This window comes from Peromyscus californicus, unplaced genomic scaffold (assembly GCF_007827085.1).
Source record: "Peromyscus californicus insignis strain IS unplaced genomic scaffold, ASM782708v3 Scaffold_17__1_contigs__length_78620276, whole genome shotgun sequence".
Classification (NCBI taxonomy): domain Eukaryota; kingdom Metazoa; phylum Chordata; class Mammalia; order Rodentia; family Cricetidae; genus Peromyscus; species Peromyscus californicus.
In genome coordinates, this window is record NW_026294469.1 from 51,693,936 (window position 1) to 51,712,453 (window position 18,518).

The 18,518-nt window shown below is 42.4% G+C and overlaps 1 protein-coding gene across 10 annotated transcripts in view; it reads right to left on the reverse strand.

Moving 5' to 3' along the window:
- Piezo2 (piezo type mechanosensitive ion channel component 2) overlaps positions 1-18,518 on the reverse strand; it is a 372,574-nt gene that overhangs the window by 145,470 nt on the left and 208,586 nt on the right. The window lies entirely within an intron of this gene.

Below are 18,518 nucleotides of genomic sequence, written 5' to 3' on the forward strand. Positions count from 1 at the left end.
ATGTTCAACAGAGAAGGAGGAGATTTGGGGTCAAGCCCAAGCCTGACAAGAGGCAGCTGCTTTGCAAATTCCCACAATCCCCTGCTCCTTTTCTGTGCCAAAGACATGACACCACTTGACTTCCTTATCACATTTCAGTGAAATGAGATACTAGGTCATGACTTCAGAAAAATAAACATGGACACATATGTATCAAATAATTGTGGATTTGGTTTTGTAAAATATAAAGCTCCTTTTCCCCGAAGTCTTATATTTTGAGACAGCAATATTAACTGGTATTTAATAATCTTCAGGCTTACACAGCATGTGTGGCCATAACTGAGATTCTGGAAATGGATAGGCTGTAGAGATGAGAAGGGGCTTCAGTTGGAAGAGGAGGAAGAATCAGTCCAGGAGCACCATCCAGATGCTATGGCCTTGGCACATGTCCAAGGGCAGAGAATACAGGACTAGAAAGTGGCACACTGAGATGCTGGCTCAGCTGGCTAGCATAGGTTTCAGCTAAAATGTGCTTAGAAAAGCCCGCACTGTTCTGTAAAACAACTGAGGTCAACCGTCACTGACAAACTGGCCATGCTGTTTGGCACATGCCACAGGCCAGTCTAGCCTTCCAGTGGAATGGATGGTAAGAGCAGCATATTCCCATCACTGTGCAGGCATGACACACACTAGACCAGGAACACATCCTACTGTGTTCTGATCACCCCACTGTTAAGGAATAAAGTATGTAAGGAGAACTAAAGAAATAACTAGATCTCCAAGAGGAGAGCCAGGGAGTGACACACAGAGAAGCCGAGACATTGTCAAGGGAGCAAGTGTGATGTTGGGTGGAGTCACTGAAAGTGGAAGTTTCCCCCAACTTGGCCATCTTGATTCCTCTTGTTCTCACGCCCCCATCCCCTTCCCTCTGCCCCCTCCCAGTTTACCCAGGAGATCTTAACCATTTCTCCTTCCTGGGGTGATCCACGTGTGTCCCTCTTAGGGTCCTCCTCTTTACCTAACTTCTCTTGACAGTTGTGTGGCTTGACCTGTTTGTGGGGCCCTTGGCAGTGAGACCAGGACTTATCCCGGGTACATGAACTGGATTTTTAGAGCCCATTCCCCATAGTGGGAGGATGCCTTGCTCAGCCTTGATGCAGCGGGGAGGGGCTTGGTCCTGCCCCAACTTGGTATGCCAGCCTGTGTTGACTACCCAAGGGAGGCCTTACCCTCTATGAGAACTGGATGGGGTGGATGGGGGGTGGAGAGAGGGAGAAGGGGAGGGAGGGGGAACTGTGGTTGGTATGTAAAATGAAAAAAAATCTTAAATAAAAAAGTGGAAGTTTCAAAGGCAAATTAGGTCTTTGAAGACATTAACTAGAGATAAAACTTCATCAGAAACATGAAGCAAAAGGTAGGCTGATGAATTTGCACATTGCATAATGGTATATGTGATTCAAATATCCATCCCTTGATAGGCACAGGAGACTGCTCCATGTTCCATTGGATGTTTGTGAATATCCGAATCCGTGAATTCCAGTCTCCTATGTAAAACTATGTGTATTCTCATATAACCCACACATGTTTACAGACATCCTGTTTACATAAGTCAGTGAGATGAATGCACATATGTCAAGAAAATGTTAGCCTAAATCATGCTTTTTCCAGGATACATGCCAATGATGCATTTTATATATGAAAATGGCTATTTAGTTCACCATCTTAAATAGCAAAGTATTTCCTTTCCAATATTTTTAGGATCACAATGATCTCATTTCTTCATAGAGAATTATACCTCTGAAAAAGGAATTTTAAAAAGCTACCAATTGAGACTAATATTCATAAACAGTAGGGCAAATTAAATTATGGCATGTTCAGAAAATATACTATAAAACCATCAATGAATGCAAATGTCTACATCTATGAATCTGAATATGTCTCACAAATAAAATGGTGGCCAAAAAAGATATAGCAGGTGTCCAAAATGCAAAGTGTTTAGACATTCACGACAAACAGGCTAGACTGAGTGACAAGTGAGTATTTTAAGGTCTTAAGCCTGTTATAAACTGTGGTGGACAGAAAAGCCTATCTTCAGGCTGTGTGTGGTGGTGGCACATGCCTTCAATCCAAACACTCTGGAGGCAGAGACAGTGGAATCTGCGAATTTGTGGCCAGCCTGATCCGACATAATGATATGCAGGGCTATTAGGACTACATAGTGAGTCCCTCATCCAAGTTTTTCTTCAGGCATGTCTTTAATGTACTGTGTCATTTCTGCTGCTGAGAACTCCCTGTGTAGCCCACATCTGGAAGACATTCAGTTGGCTACTTTGACTTGGAAGGTTAATGATCAACTTACATCCTAATGAGCATGATGGCATTTGATCTGACTGACTCTCGCATCAGATTCCACTCTCCTGTCCACACCCAGTGAAAAAGCAAGACGAGTAGTGCTGATAGGCTTTATTTTCTTACCTCATAAAATGACTTTTTAAGGTCTTCCTAACTCTAAGATGTGCTTTGACTATGAAAACCCACAAGGAAGAAGAAAGGAAATGTAGACAGGAACAGAAGAGACAAAAGAGAAGTGGCATTCCAGCATCTGGGGAAGGGCACCCTACAGAGATGGTCAGGGGTGACCAGGGTGGGGCTGTGGCTCACTGGGAGGACTTACTGAACACTGTGCCACGCCCCGGGTTCCATCCATCACATGGAAAAAAAACCTCACAAAGATCAATTCCATTCCACACAACTCTTCTCAGGGGAGCAAATCCTCTTGTACAGGCCTAGCAGAAAGGTCAACTGCAAGTGAATTGTGGTAACACAATTAAAATACCACATGGCCAGCCATTAAACAAATGAGAGCTAGCAAAATGCTTTCACATAGTTTTCTGGTGGTTTCTGAAGCTCACATACTATGAATTGTTAGTGTCCCATTGTTTACCTTAAATAGGACTCTGTATGATATGTGCCACCACTGAGTGGCTTTCAGTGACTTTAAACCAATGAAATGAATGCAGATATAATTACAAAAACTTACAAACCTGATTCCTGCTCCTACACACACACACACACACACAAACACACATTCTGTTTTTTAATTTAATATTCATCCCCCCACAGATTGCCAACTCACATGTAGCAGAATAATGTACTTGATGTGAATGGGGAATTCTTAAATTAGATTTACAATTTCTTTCAGTATTCACGTCAAGGGCTTCTGTAATTAATGATTCATTTTTAAAAAGCAAGGATCGCTTTGTTGCTGTGAAATTGAAACTAAGCCCTTTTCTCCTACTAAGATAACAGTCAAGGTCAGGGCTCTAATTATTACAGGGGATAGTTTGTGTTGCAATCCCCCAATTAGTTCCTGGATTTGTATACTATAAAGCTGCAAGTCTACTTAAACATTTCAGTCCTCTCAACTCACTATCACAATTCCACTGTGGAGACACTTCATTCTTAAACCAGTGTGCTGCTGAATTGTCACAGGTCATTTAGGAAGCCTCTGTTCAAAGGAGCTGGTTCCTCAGGGGAGAGGCAGATGCAGGGCTCAGAGCATGGCTGCTTCTTTGTTTTTGTGAGTGCTGCTCTTCTGGACTATGCTGGCGCTTGCCTTCTCAATGGCCCCTGAGAACACTATCCTAGACCACTGCCAGCTTCACAGGAACCCTGTGAGAGCAGCTCATCATGAGGACTGGTAATCACTGTAAAGCAAGTGTGTTTCCAGGTGTGACCAGCAAACCACTGCTACTGACAGACTCAAACTCACACACTCCCTTTGCCCTGTATCTCTCTCTCTCTCTCTCTCTCTCTCTCTCTCTCTCTCTCTCTCTCTCTCTCTCTCTCTCTCTCTCTCTCTCTCTCTGTAAGATCCTGAACCATGCCCTGGGGCCAGCATCACCAACTCACAGCCCCCTCTAGTGCCCTAGGCCCTATCTCAGGACTTCCCCCATATCTGTATCCTCCAGCTACTCTTGCAGCTTCTCTGAACTTTCTCCTCCCTGGAGGCTCTTTGACGTCTTTTATCGGTGACTGATAAAACTGTCACTTTTATCAGTGATTGTCTAACTGGTGAAGATGCCGGGCCCATTGGAGGGAGGCTTGTAAGGGCAATGCTGATGGTAATCAGAAATATCAGTCTTAGGGTTGGAGAGATGGTGCTGTGTCAAGAACACTGGCTGCTCTTCCCAAGGACCTGGGTTCGATTCCCAGCACCCACATGGTGGTTTACAACCTCCTGCAACTTCAGTTCCAGGGGATTTGCTTCCCTCTTCTGGCCTCTGTGGGCACCAGGCATGCACAAGCCACACAGACATACATGCAGGCCAAACATCCATACACGTAAAACAAAAAATACTGAAAAAGAAATTAAAAATAAGAAATCTCATTCGTTCAAACACACCAGTAATAAACACATTGGCATCTCAGATATCCCCCTTTTCTTAGACTGGTGCATTGACCATCTTGGAAAAGATGAAATTAATTTTGTTGAGACACACAGTGGGTGGGTGGGGGGGAGCAGCAGCAGGGGAGGGCATTTATTCTCCTCATAAACCCTGGGCCAGAAAAACTAAGAGTCTTTGTGTGTGATTCCAATATAACAATGAATAAAACAATCAGCATGAACTTTGGAACACAAGACCTCAAAATGAACCCGATTCCTGCTGAATTAACTCAACAAGTGTGTGCGAATGTCTGCCACATGACGAGAATTTTGGCAAGCCCTGCACTGACAGTGTGGAGGAAGACACTTGCTTTTCCAGAGCAGGGGAGCCTGAGACAAATGCTTAAAAGGTACAGGAAGGGTGTGTGTGTGTGTGTGTGTGTGTGTGTGTGTGTGTGTGTGTGTGTATGTGTGTGAGTGTGTGTGCATGCATGTGTGCATGTGTGTGCACGTGTGTGTGCATGCATATGTGTGTGTACATGTGCATGCGTGCGTGTGTGTGTGTGTGTAGGTGTGTGAGTGTGTGTGTGCATGCACGTGTGTGCATGTGTGTGCACATGTGTGTGCATGAGTGTGTATGCACGTGTGTGTGTGTTCGTGAGTGTGTGTGTGTGTATGCATGAATAGTGTACTGTAGTGTTTGTGCAGGTGGTCAGAGGGCAACATCAAATGTTTCCTATATCATGTTCACCATATTTTTTTGAGACAGGGTCTCTCATTTAATTAACCTAGAGCTTGCCATTTAGTTACATCCCTGGTAAACAGGCCCTCAGGATCCACTCATCTCGGACACCACACCATCACCATTGGGGTGACAGATGTGTATTGTTGCACCCAGCTTCCACAAAGTTGCTGGAGATCCAAATTCAGGTCTTTATAATTATGTATTTTTGAAATCATTCAAACTAAACATGTGTTGTTTTAGACCAAGACACAGAGTGTACTTCTTGGAGTAGTCATAGTAAAAAAAGTAAGTTTGAAAGCCATTCTCTGGGGAAACTCTTTCCTAATAGATGGAAGGCCCTGGAGGGAAGACATGAAGATAATACAACATCCATGTTCAAATTTCTAAGAACTAGATGTATTTCATAAGGCATACTTCTCAAATCTCCAAAGGCATGTGTTATGAGTATGATGTAGCATGGGAGGTAGACAGTACGATGTTGTTTTCTCTCTCAAGCACATGGAGAGGACATCCATTCTGACTGAAACAGTCAGGTGACTTTGGTTCAGGTCTGATTTTCCATCAAAAATAAGGACAAATCTTCTAGTTTTCATTTGAATTTTGAACTTGCAGGTGAAGGATATCAAAATCTGTACCTAATTTAATTATAAATAATGAATAATAAGCTGTAAAAATATAATTGATACTGGTAAAGGAATAAAACAGTAGCCTATGACTGAAAAATTCCCTGATGTTTTAATTGTCAAGGTAAGAAAAGGGTGGCACTGGAGAATACAGAAATCACTGTGTTGTTAAGGAAAATACAGGTTGATTATTTGTTTCACACTGATAACAACTGGCAGGTAGCATTTGCATGTTACTCATGATCTATAGATAATCATTATCCTAAAGATTTCCTTTAATGGGGATTAATCCATGAGGGTTAAAATCTAATGCCATTTGGCAAACAGATATTACGCTTGTCTTCTTTTCTAGATTCCCATTACAACTAAGAACTGATAATGGCCCTGCTTATACTAGCAAACACTTTAAGGAAGCTTGTAATTTATGGAATATTAATCACATTACTGGAATCCTCTACAATCCACAAGGTCAAGCTTTTGTGAAATGATAAGATCAAACAATTAAATTACAAATTTCAAACATAAAAAGGTTATATACACCCACCTAAATCTCCACATACTAAACTATATTTAGCCATGGTTTCTTTAAATTTTTTCACTTTAAAGGATAAGGCTTCTTCTGCAGCCCCAAAGCAAGCCTTTTGGCCCTAAAGGAGACACAGCCAAAAGTAAATGTTCAACAGAAAGACCTAGAAACTAGTCAATGAAAAGAGCCAGGTGTTTTTATATCAGGGCCAGGTTATGATTGTCTCCTTCCATGAAATGAACAAAGTCCCAGGTGGCTCGCACTACGATGCATCTGACCAGGACATCATTCCGGAAACCACTGGACAAATGGAGTGACTGAAGCCTGATGGCAAACCCATCAAGAAGAGATGTCCCAAGAGGAAGGATAAGCTGATGACTTAGGGGGACATCAAAACTTTAACTCATTAAGCCAAGACCTCAGGGAGACAATGAGGACACTATAGTACTGGTCCAAAAATGATGCTGTTAGGTCTACCGACTATATTACATGCTAATTCTCAGCAGTTAATGCAGAATCCAAATGATTTTTTTGGGGGGGGGGGTGGGGGAGCGGATAAAAGGCACATCTGTAACAGGACACAGTACGATGTTGTTTTGTCATGCTAAGGATTGTTTTATCCTTTGGGACCGACTGTCTGAACAAAAGATGATACACAAATATTAGTCACATGAATGGAGGATTATTTGGTTGGACTAATCTATCTGATCAGTCCAAATGTTATGATACAGATTTTAGCATAAGCATTCTTTAGATAGTTGAAACCGTAGTTGTATGAAGATGAAGACAGGAATATCTGATGTATTGCTTACTAAAGTCTATCCCACATAAGCCTTTATAACCCACAGGAAAGATAGTCTAAGTAGCATTTCCCTCCCAAAAAAAGCCCATCCCAAAGGCAGCTGTTTACTAGAAGGAAGGGATGATTATAAGAACAATTATACTGAGGATGGCTATAAGTACATTTAAAGCATAAACAATGTGATTTTAAAAAGTACCATTGACAGAAATATTGGGAGAAGCACTATGAATATGGCTGCAGAGGGACTCTACTTCATCCTGTTATTTGTATAGAATGCATATAAGCAACTCCTATGCCATATAAATTTCTTTTGAAAAGCTCAGGAATAGACAGGTGTCCTCTAATACATAAAAGATTGTTCTTGTTGACTACCCTGCACCAAATGAAGCAGAAGTTATTTTCTAAATTGCTGGCCACAGATAGCATAATTCCAATGGTTGCTGCCACAATGGCTTTTGTTTTAGCAGTCCCAGGAGGGATTACTGGACTACAAAGAGAGATTTCAAAAATGGCCTGTATGATTAGTAAAACTAGCAATATTACAGAAAAAAAATATTAGCAGAAGTAAATCAAGGGGTGGGCAAATTGAGAACCACAGTTTTACAAAATAGGGCTACTATAGATTATTTGTTCCTCAGGCATAATCTTGGATGTTAACAGTTTCCTGGCACATATTGCTCTAATGTGTCAAATCTCTCTCATACTACTGATGGCCCAATTGATGATCTGCATCAAAAGAAAAACAAAACGTCTCAAGTGAACTTTGAACGGCCATCATGGCTAAGATGGCTTTCCCCTTTCTTTGGTCCTCTGCTAGCCATTCTTATAATTCTGTTATGCCTGCCTGTGGTAGTTAGACTAGCCGTGCAGGCAATGCATTCAATCTTGACCTCTATTAGAGCCACAATTTTCTCTTTAAAAACTAAGAAACAGGGAGATGTAGGAGACATGGAGGCCTTTGTGCTCACAGACAGGTACTAGGGGAACCCGGAATGGAATGTGAAGACAAAGACTTGTCCTTCAAGAGAAGGAATGAAGAGCCTGTTTTCCACCTAGAAGGCTGGAGTGGACATGCTTTCTAGCCTGATGACCTCTGTGCAAGCTGGGCAGCCAGAGATTTTCCAGTGCAGGACCCTCCTCCAGACACTTCTTGTAAACTTATTTTCCTCAGTCAATCTATAGGACCTATCTTTATGGAAAGTGTCACAGGTATTTTACAAAGAGTTTCATTGTAATCATGTCTGCTCTATATTTAGTTTACTTTGCTTCTCGAGGAGAGTTGGGTGTGATTTGTTGTGCATGTGGGGCTGAGTTAAGTTAATCATCACAAGAATACTTTTAACCAGATTGTTCTGTGTTTAAATATGCCTTAATAAAAAAAAACCACTCGGGTTTAGACTCCAGAAAATGAAAACATTGGCTCCTGAGTTGTTTGGGGTCAGAGATCTCCCCTGCCACAAACACACACACTTTCAGGAAACCTTGTCATTTCCAGGGAACCTGTGCAGATCCTCCTGAGCTCCCAGGGAAGCCTCAAAACATGAGTTTGTGAAGGAATATAAAGGTCAAAGCCCATTCTTCTGCTCACAGAAGAGCAGAGCAAAACAGCAAAGCCATCAAAACCAAACTCTGAAGAATGGCTTCAGAGTGAAGGAGAAAGTCACACAGAAGGGATAAGAAGGAGGAGGAAGAAAAGCCACCGAGACAAGGTGGAAATGAAAAGTGAATGAACACTAAAAGTCCAAACCTAACAAGGCCTCAGTACAAATGGGAGCTCTTAGACAAGCCTACGCTGTGATGTGAACCTGAAAACAACATCGAAATTTTAGAAAGCATAGGAGTAGCTTTATGGCCACAGTCAAAACGTCACTTGTCAAAAAGAAATAAAGCCCAGAGGCCCGGGAGCCTTCCCCAACATCTCAACAGAAGCTGCTCCTGGCTCTCTCCCCAGGGATTTCCCTACTCACAAAATTTATGCCAAGGATAAAATTAACAAAGCTGGAGGCAGTGGGAACTGCTGCTTTTGTGAATCATTTTATTTGGAATTCTGGGAAATTATGTTTTAACAGTGCAAGGTCAATGGCAAAAGGACTGAATTATGGGTTTGTGGCTAAGGTATTGAGAGACTTTTTCTAAACAAATGTTTGTTATTTTCATAAATTAATAAAAGATAAGCACTCCTAGAATGAGCCATGGCTATTGCAATTCATGTGCCTTTATCTCTGAACCCCATATATTTCCAAGATGGTAATATCTGCTTCAGCTGGGCCACACTTCCCAGCCACATTCTTCCTCACACAGGTCAAGTCACGCCCACCTTGTGAATCGCTCTTGCAGCCCCTACATACCCACCTCTTCCCTAGTGCAAACAGGAACCTTTCCAGTTCACCAAGATGCAAAACACTTCCTGAGTTCTGTCCCTTGATTCCCACCCAACTCTGCTTTGTTGTCACGGTCCTTAGTGATTTCAGCTCAGTGGTGGGTACCCTGCCCTGTCCTCTTACATGCCCCTAATAGTACAGGGGATTTCTCTGGATTCCCTAAGAGACAGGATTTGAATTACTGCTTCTGCATGGTTGCTTCTCCCCTCAGATACCTCAGATGGCTTTTGTTGGCTCAGAAACATGTGTCCATGAGGTGTGTTTATGGACCATGGGCTACAGGTTCCTTCTGGCTTGATGGGCGGGGCAAGTCAGTGACCTTGAGGTCCCACTCAGCTACTGTTTCGGAGAGTCTAACTAGGACAGGGTGGCAGGAGACACTGCTGCTTGGTGCCACTCGGGTGCAGGCAGAGCAGCACAGCAGCATGGCTATGGGACAGATTGTGGCAATGCCTACCTCATGCAGAGGAAGACTAGATCTCAGCACTCTTGCACTGGGAATGAGTAGACTCCACTGCCCTGGAGACTTCTCCCCTAACTTCCAGGTAACAAAAAGAATTGGTTTTGCTATTTGTATTCTCCTCCCGCCACTCCTGCCATAAATGGATAACTGTGAAAACCTACCAACATCCCTCCCGGTCAAAAGCAACAGACACTCTGACTGTATGTCCCAGGAAGAGTGAATGAGCCAAACAGAAGCATTAACACTGCCTACCAACATTTTTCTTCAAGAAGTTAAACACCTGTTTTGAAAGTGCTGATGACCATCCAGCAGCCCGGGGCAAACCCCGAGCTCTCAATTTCACATCTCCAAGGGCCATTCTCCTTGCATTGTGGTCTGTGTCCATTAGTGTGCCACTGCAAAAATGTTTGTAAATTCATTGCAATTGCCTTCTACCCCATGTGGAATTCGATTATCTTTGTGGAGTTCTAAGTAGATAAATGTAACTGGTCAGAACAGAGTGCAGAGGATTCCAAACCCAAGTATTTCTCACGATGGCCCCAGTGAAAACAATCTTTTTTCCCTTTATGGCAAGCAGACCAATATGTTCATCTGGCACAAGACCTTTGCAGCTGTGTAAGGCTCGGCTGTATTTCAGTTCAATGCTTACCTTCCCTGTGCCACTGGCGTGTGTACCTATCGGTGTTTCCCATCTGCTCCCTGAACGCTGCCCTCCCAGGTCTCTCACTACTCACAGGGCAGATGGGAGATCTGGCTTAGGGCTCTACTCTGCTGGGTGCATGTCCTGAAGGGAGCAGGCTACACTTGGACTTGGTTCTGTTGCTCCCCAATGCTCCCCAATGATGAGGATCACCAGTCTGAAAAACCCCAAATCCAAAGGGTTCAAGATTCTACAACTTTTTGAGTCAACAGAGATCTAAGTGAAAAAGTAAAAGTTTGCTTCATGCATGAAATTATATATATAAAAAATATCCTACAAAGTTACCTACAGGGTAAATGTATATGGAACATGAATGGATTTCAGGTTAAGGTTGGGTACAATCTTCAAGCCATTTCATTATCTATATTAAAATATTTTAACTTTTTAAAATGTTGAAGTATTAAACATGTGTGATCTGAAGCACTTTGAATATGGGGAGATTCCTTGAATGCTAAAATTCTTATATAAAAATTTAAAAATACTAAATATCACTACCTCCTCCTTCAACTACAGATGCCAAAGCCTTTGCTGCTAGAATAAGATTGATGGCTTGTTAGTTTCTAGTAACTCTAGTAACATTTTGAAAAGGAAAATGTATAGCTCCTGGAATTATACTAAGAAGTTTACAGGGAAACATAGCCTGTTACCAACAGATTATAATCCTTTTACGTGATGCCCCTAAAATGAGAACAACTCTTTATGCAAGGAAATAATTTAAATATTCATTTCTTTTTATTAAAAATGATTACTTGGCCTTAAAATCCTCCATAGACTGTGGGTGCAGCTTCATGGTAGGGCAGTTGGCTAGCATGTATAAAACCTGATTCAAATCCCAGCACCACCCAAATTGATCAAGCAATCAATAAGTTATGAAATTTGTGAGTAAATGGGTGGACCTGGAAAATATTATATTGAGAGAGGTAACACAGGCCCAGAAAGACAAATGTTACATGGTCTCTTGCATCATCAGTTCTTCACTCCAAATCCTTAGATGTGAATATGCAGGATGGACCAACCACAGAAAGCATCAGAGTATAAGGGGACCAAGGTTGGGGGTTGGATGGAGACAGCAGGATACAGTTGATGTGAAGTGGAAAATGGAATGATGGAGAGGGGCCTCCAACTGGAGAGGAAGAGGGACATGATACTGAAGGAGGAGTATATTTGGTTTTTGTTTTTGTTTTGTTTACTCTTTGTTCTTTGGGTGCCCACCACTCAGCTCTCAAATAAATACACAGAGATTTATTATTACTTACAATTGCCCAGCATTAGCTTAGCTTATTTCTAGCCAGCTTTTCTAAATTAAATTATCCTGTATCTCTCCTTCCATGTTTTGCCTCTCAGCTTTTTACCTTTCTTACTTCTAAATATCTTATTTTCACACTTTCTCAGTGGCTGGATGTGTGGCTGGGTAGCTGGCTCTGGCATCCTTTCTCTGTTTCTTCTTCCTCCTCTTTTTTCCTTCCGTTTATTCTCTCTGCCTGCCAGCACCATCTATCCTTTCTCCTGCCTAGCTATTGGTTGTTCAGTTCTTTATTAGACCAATCAGGTGTTTTAGGCAGGAAAAGTAACACAGCTTCACAGAGTTAAACAAATGCAACATAAAAGAATGCAACACATCTTTGCATCATTAAACAACTATTCCACAGTATAAATTAATGTAACACTCCATAAATTAATATTCCACAACAAAGGAGGAACAAGGAACAAATAACACCAAGGCTGTTTGATAAAGCCTCAAAGAATGTTATTTTATATTTATTTAAATTATACATAGTGCATATGTGTGCATGTTTATATATGTATATATACACACAAACACACATATCTTGAAGGAAGTTAAGCCACTTGCACTAACAATGCTCCCCACAAGAACTATAGATTAACAAACAAACACACGAAAAACAGAAGAAGGCACACAGGAAATCTCCTTTTAAATGACTGGTCAGGCAGTTCAAGTGACTGCCAAAACAACATAGATTATAGATAAAGCTCTTGGTTGCCTCTCAAGAATTAAGGGTAGGTTCTTATTGCCAAAGGCACCACACACATAAGACACAGGACTTGGATGATCTGAGCTGGATCTGATCTGAAAGTCTCTTTCCTGTGATCTAGCTTCTGGGTTCCAGAAACTACTATGCAGAATGCCTAGAGAGGGAAGCAAGTGAACAGTCCTACTCAGCAGCGATATCCACAAACCATGGCAAGTACCAGCATGGCAAGATATGCATAAAGGTGTAACAGTGGTACTCATATGTTAATGGCAACCAATAGCTATCTAACTGGATTTAAAGCTCAGTAAACAGGAGGGAAATTATGCCTGGTACATTTAAACCTAGCCTGTTTTTTTGGGGAAAGTGTGGTCATAGACCTTGGAAAAGAATTTACTACCCATACTTTGCTAGACCAGCATAATTCCTTAACCAAATGGTCAGTCAGTGAAATCCTCTATCTTCTTTTTTGTTGTTGTTTTGTTTTGTTTTTGAGACAGAATTTCTCTGTGTAACAGCCCTGGCTGTCCTGGATCTCGCTTTGTAGACCAGGCTGGCCTCAAACTCACAGGGATCCACCTGACCCTGCCTCCCAAGTGATGGAATTGAAGGTGTGTATCACCACCACCCAGCTCAAATCTTCCATCTTTAAAGATTATAACTGGTATAGATGATGCTTCCTGAGATTTATCCAAACTCTACACATACTTCTGTGTACTAAAAAAAATTTCCATAGAAGTCTAGTTTATAGGTTGTTTTATATGTCCTTTGTATTATGATTTTTCACAAAGCACTTATGGGGGAGGTAACAACTTTATTTAAAAGAAGTATGTATAAAGTAAAATCAGTTTTGATAAAAATCACATAGACACACACACACACACACACACACACACACACACACACACACACACACACACACCAGAGTTGTCTCTGAAAGGCTTCAAGGATGAGCTGATACAAGGATTATGCTACAATATGGCATGAAGGCTGTGTGCTGTAGGCAGAAACTGGGACAAAAAGGGATAGAGTAAGAGCAGGAAGTGCTAAAGGGAGGGGAATTTACTGGAGAAACGGGACAGAAGGGCTTGAATTAAAATTAGACTAGCTGGAGAAAGCAGAGGAAGCCCTAAGTGAATGGAGTCCCAAGTGAATGTGTATGTTGACACAAGTGAACCACGTCAAGGACCCCAGAGTCCCAGAAGGATGGAAAGATAAAAAAGCCTTCTCCTCGGAAGTGAAGCTCAGGGGGAAATGGCAAAACCTTCCCTTCTGGTCCATATATGGATGTTGACTGTATATGCAGAAATGTTACCATAGCTTTCTCCCTCCTGGATGTCTACAGTCTGTTCCCCTACAGAGACTGCATGCCTACTCAGATTAGCTCAATCCGTCCCCATGTCCATCTGGACACCGTAAGCCCTTTGTTTACTGGTGGGTAAGCAATAACCCTGCCTCTGTGATTCAGCTGTGTGCAACAACCCTGCCTCTCTGTTCACTCTCTACAATAAACAGGCTGAGCTGGGTGGCGGGGGTCAAACAAAAATCATGGGATCCCTGCTTTCTGTCTGTTTCTGTCCTGTCTTCATTGCCTCACTGCCCAAATCAGGTCTGTTCCCGGAGCCAGGCTTGACTCTGCAAATGGAGACTTGGAATTAATTCCACAGGCAAGTAAACGACCCAATTGCAGCGGTATTTCAGTTTTCCTCTCTAAAAGGAATGGGATGAGGAACATTCCCTCTTGAGCAAGGAAAGGCTACATGATGTTTCCAGGGAAGAAGGGCCTGGTCCTATGTGGTAATAAGAAGAACAGGTATGTAGAAAGAAGGGCCTATGAGTTGGAGTCCTTCAGACATAGGAGAGTGTTCCTTCCCAAGGATGAGAAGCAGCATAGAAAAGGAGTGACGGCCATGGTGGGTAGGAGGTATGCCAACTCCACACTCTGGGACTCCTGCCTGGTGAAGTTTCCTTGGGTCTTTTAACCACTGAGAGAGCAGGAGCTGCGGTTGATAGCAGAGAAGACAGGAAGTATTTAGTAGTCATGGAAGGTCTTTCTGTCTCCTCTACCCACTACCTATGGCAGGAAGCCACACGGCCACAGGTCTGGTGATGTAATTGTTGATTAGGTAGTCTGTGTACATTCAGGGAGGTTTATATGAAAGTGTGAGTATGTGTCTGAGGGGTGGAGCATTTCCCATGATCCTAAGGGAAAACTGATAGTTCCTATTAAATCTGCTTCCTAGAAGCTGCCATTTTTCTGGGCAAAATGTCTTTGTCCCCAGCCAAGGTGTGTCAATGATGGAGGCAAAGAAAAACTTGTTCATGTTAATGAAAGCTATGAAGGATCTGATTTCAGAATATGCATAGAATGCAGATCAATACAAACACAAAATCTGAGCTTGTAGATATGCACCTATCAACACAGCTCTCTCAAGCACTGCCTTTCATAGATCCCACGCCTCAGTTCTAGCCTGCATCACACAGCATGGCTTACCATCTCACGTTTTCCAGCACGCTGCTAACACCCAGACTTGAACTCCCTCAGGGATATGTTCTACAGCTTGTCTGTTCACACTCCTAGTGAAACCCAAACCACCACGGGGGTATCTCCAGGCCAGCTCATGGTGCCAATGTAAACACCCGGAACCCTGCTTTAGTTCTGACCACTGCCATTTACTGCCTCCAGGACCCTGAGCTACAATGACCCAATCTGATAAAGATAGAGCTTACAAACCAGGAAATGCTTTCTTTCAGTCCTGGTTTGAAAGAAAAGTTTTGATTAAGGATTACATTTTTTTCCCTAAAGAAACACAGATCATTTTCCCAGATGCCTATTCAGTGACACCACTGCTGGGGTGAGTGAAGGTCAAGTTGATTATTTCAACAGCTGGAAACTAAAGCTCTAGGTAAAACTCAACAGTTGAAAAGTGTAAATCACCTGCATTGATTTTACACACACACACACACACACACACACACACACACACACACACACACTCACATAACACACATTCACACACATTCAACATACACACACACACACACATCACACACACATTCACACACATTAAACACACAAATACACTCATACCACACCCCTCCACACACACACTCAGAGATGGACACATATACACAAAACAGAGCAGAATATTCTTATTCTCATTCTCTCTCTCTCTCTCTCTCTCTCTCTCTCTCTCTCTCTCTCTCTCTCTCTCTCTCTCTCTCTCTCTCTCCATTTCCTGAACAGAGTTTCCCACTAAATCCCAAGCTCAATGCTTCAGTTAAGATGCTGGATGGTTGAGCTCTCAAGATTCTCTTGCCTCACCTCATCCCCACCCACCCACCATGCTGTACCTGCCTGCTGGGGCCTTTTATAGGTCCCCACACTTGCAAAGAAGTCCTCTAACCCACCGAACCATCAGCCTAGCCCCCTACTCTAGCCCCTTACTTTGACAACTTTTCTCATTTTAAAATAGGTTACTAAACTTTTCGGGAATGTTTATATACTCACTGTGTGAAAGAATTTAGAGGCCCTTCTTCCAGAAGGCCAACGTTTACTGTAATGAACTCACAAATAAAAACATCATGAAGTTAGGTTGTAGCTGGAGTATTCCTGTGTCCACCTGGCTCCCGCAGCTGCTCAGACCCCATTAAACACATAGAGTCTTATATTACTTATAAACTGTATGGCCGTGGCAGGCTTCTTGGTGTCTAGTTCTTATATCTTAAATTAACTCATTTCTTTAATCTATATGTCGCCACATGTTCTGTGGCTTTACCTGTTGCCTTTACATGTTGCTCCCTGGATGGCAGGCTGGCGTCTCCTGATGCAGCCTTCCACCTCCCAGCATTCTCCTCTCTGCTGGTCCCGCCTATCCTATACTTCCTGCCTGGCTGCTGGCCAATCAGCGTTTTATTTATCAGTCAACTAGAGCAGCCCATTCACAGCGTCCCCAGCATCAGGTTAAGACAGTTACTCCAACAAGTGCTTTCATTGCAACAGAGGTTTTCATTCGTATTGAAAGGCAGCTGACAGGATGAATTGTTTAACAAAAAGGGCTGGACTGCACACCTCTGTGTGAAAATCATCGTTGGCTTATAAACTACACGTCTAAGGTCTAGTTGAGGCCACCCCTCCTGATTTTGTAGACATGATTAAAGCAATGAGGAGATCTGAGGTTCCGTGTTTTTCCTTTCTGGAGGCTCCTCAGAGAGGCAAGACAAAGAAATACCCACCTTGATGTCGACGAATGTTTCATTTTATACGTTACAGTGCACAGACTTAGGACCCCAGCTTGAAATTTCAGAAAATAAGTCACTTTGAAAGTACAAATCTTTATTTTTCTCAGTGGATATCTCTCAATTCTCGGGGCTAAGCATCTGTATGGAAGACTATGCCATGAAGCCATCCTTAGGGTCTGTATTTTCATTATTTCTAAATACTGTGCAAAGCATCAGCTGAAGAAATGATGTTAAATTCCATCACCCAGTTACTAAGTTGTAAAGTTGGAGGATAAAATCTTTTAAATTTGGCCTTAAATTCTCAAAGGATTTACTCCTTCTCCAAAGGCAAAGCTGATAGTAACTAAAATGTATTGAGAAGGGCAAATTCCACGAAAGCCAGGGACTGCATCAATGACATTAATAACAGTTTAAAATGTTACTTGTTTATCAAGCATCTATTTGATGTTCTTTATTTCCCTATCCTGTGGCTAGAAAAAAGGGCTGCCAGGTGACAAGGGGAATTTTTCCCAGGAAGCTTGGGATAATGCTAAGACCCAAAGGCAAAGAGGGACTATATGGTACACACATCACTATAAACATCAAATACTGTTTGATCCTAGAGGCAGACAGGCAGTGTTGGAAACAGGAGAGAAACATTTAAGAGAGTTCTGACAGGAAGTGGATGGACATGAATGACTGGAGTGTCTTAGAATCCTAAGATAGGGCTGAAAATATGGCAGAGAATGAGAGCATCAGTCAGCTTTCTACAACCATAAGAAGACAAGCTACCTTATAAAGAGAAAGCATGTTTAGTTTTAGGGCTTCAAAGTCCAAACCTGATTGGCCCTGCTGGCTTGTCCCCTAGTGCTAGAAGACAACATCATGGCTGATGGTGATGACAGGGATATGTGTAGGCTGAAGGGCTACATGGAAAGAGCCCTTCAGAAAGCTAGAGGGGCACACAGGGTTAAACTCTGACTGTATTATAATCTGCTGTCACCAGAAGTACCTCAGTCCTTCTTGAAGGTAGCACCTATTACCACCTACTAATATAGCCAACCTGGAGACCCAAGCCTCCAACACATGGACCTTTTGGAAACCCTCAAACTAGATCTGAACCACACTGTAAGGTAAAAGGAACAGCATGGCCTTCCTGGAATGGGCTGCAGTAGCATAAGAAACTGATTTATTTCCTGTATCTCTCATCAGTTAACTGGCTCATCAAGGCAGATGGAATACAAGGTGTTCCACCAACAAAGCAGGTAGGAATCCCCTCTTATTGTAACAACTTGGTAGCTACAGAAAAGAAACTTAGAAACAGAGCAGGGTTGATGGAAGGTCAGGGGAATGAAGGGATTTTGCACAGAGACACAAAGAATAAGCCACACCGTCTTCTCTGCACAACAGGTGTGGCCTACCCCAGCCACAGGTGGCCTCATCATCCAGCAAGGTGCTGTGTGGTAATGGTGAGAAAATGCTAGATCCCTTCTGGTCCTGTTGAAGCCTCCTCTCTAAACACTGTAGCTGAACACCCTGTCCAGCCCTATCAGGAAGTCCTTCATTCATTCTATAGGCATCTGATTAACTAGCCCATGTGGGTACTGAGAAATGAAGATCATCTATCTTAGATGATTAAGGACTTTCCTATTTAAAAGAGGAGACACATAGAAATGAGTTTCCAGACAGTGCATTACATC